Consider the following 1,466-nt stretch of genomic DNA (forward strand, 5'->3'; position numbering starts at 1 on the left):
TCTCTTCCTCAATAACTAAATAAGCCACCATGAAGATTTCTACCTTTCTCAAGAAACAACAGGTTTATTCTTCCCATGTTGCACTTGTGACAGGTAAAAAACCTTTGGACACAACAGAATGGACAGACAGACTGTCCAGGGGATCTCAGGACTGGGGAACAGTAGGTGTGTGGCTTCCCTGGGATTCTCCATTGTTCCCCATATATTTTAAGGCAGTACTGTAGAAGTCTTCAATCTAAGCAAGCTACAAAAAAGCCTATTCTAGTCTCCCTTACTGAAGGACTGAAGAAAATGACCTAACAATCAAAGGTATTTCTGTTAATTTACAACCCTGTACTGCAACCAAAAATCAGTGATGAAGCACTTGCTTAGGCAGACCCAAGAGACAAGGTTAGATCCCTGGCCTGTCTCCGGGGCACCTGAAGACGATGAATGAGACTGGGTAAGGTGGCACATGCCTATAATCCCAGTGCTTGGGAGGTTGAAAACAGGAGAATCACTACAAGTCCAATCTATGTAATGACACCCTGTAGACCCCATACTAATTTTTTTTTAAAATGATGTCCCTCATATCCTCTTCCACTATTTCAGAGGTGACCCACAGTAGTTCATCAGGAGGTGAACTCTTCTCCCATCAGATAATATCAGAAGGAAAAGCAAGCAATGAAGGAAATTTCTGACTTAAAAGTCTAGAGACGAGGAAAAGTCTCAAAACCAAAATCCAATGTACTTCACTGGAAAATCAAGAAAAATAAAACAGAAACCAAGCACTGAAAGATAAAAATTAGAGCACAAGTCAATGAATTGAAAAATGGGCAAACAAAATGGTGAATGTCAGTAAAATAAAAAGTTGGTTCTATAAAATAATGAAATTAAAGAACTAGAAATATTGACAAAAATGATAAAAAAGATAAGAAGTGAGATAAACCTTTATTACAAATCTGGCATCCATTTAAATAATAATAAGAAACTATTAAGAATAACTTTATGCTCATCAATTTTACAACTTAGAATGAAAACTTCAACTCCCTGAACACTGCAACCTCTTAAGACTTACCAAAGTGAATGAACTCGGCTTCCCTGTGCCCACGGGACTTCTCCAGACGAAAACTCAGGCACCCATGTGAGTGAGACCCTCTACCGCACCATTAGGACACTTGCAACCCTCCAGCGACCCCAGCCCCAAGCCTGCTGAGTGAGTGAGAATTTCTGCGACTCTCTCGGGACCCCAAGAACGAGGCCAAGCCAAGACCTGGCTAGTGTGTGGGACAGCTTCTGTGTTCCCCTGTGCTTCCTGGGCCAGGAGCAAAACAGAGGGGCACCAGAGGTTCACTGTTGTGCCAGAGGGTCACAAAAGGTTCACTTCCAAGGGCTGCAGCTACACCAGGCCAGGCATAACTGAATAAACTCAAACTTAATAGATCTGCACCCAAATTTCAATAGATGCTAAGGTTATAACTGCACCA

Source organism: Octodon degus, unplaced genomic scaffold (genome assembly GCF_000260255.1).
Source record: "Octodon degus isolate 3935 unplaced genomic scaffold, OctDeg1.0 scaffold00487, whole genome shotgun sequence".
Lineage (NCBI taxonomy): Eukaryota > Metazoa > Chordata > Mammalia > Rodentia > Octodontidae > Octodon > Octodon degus.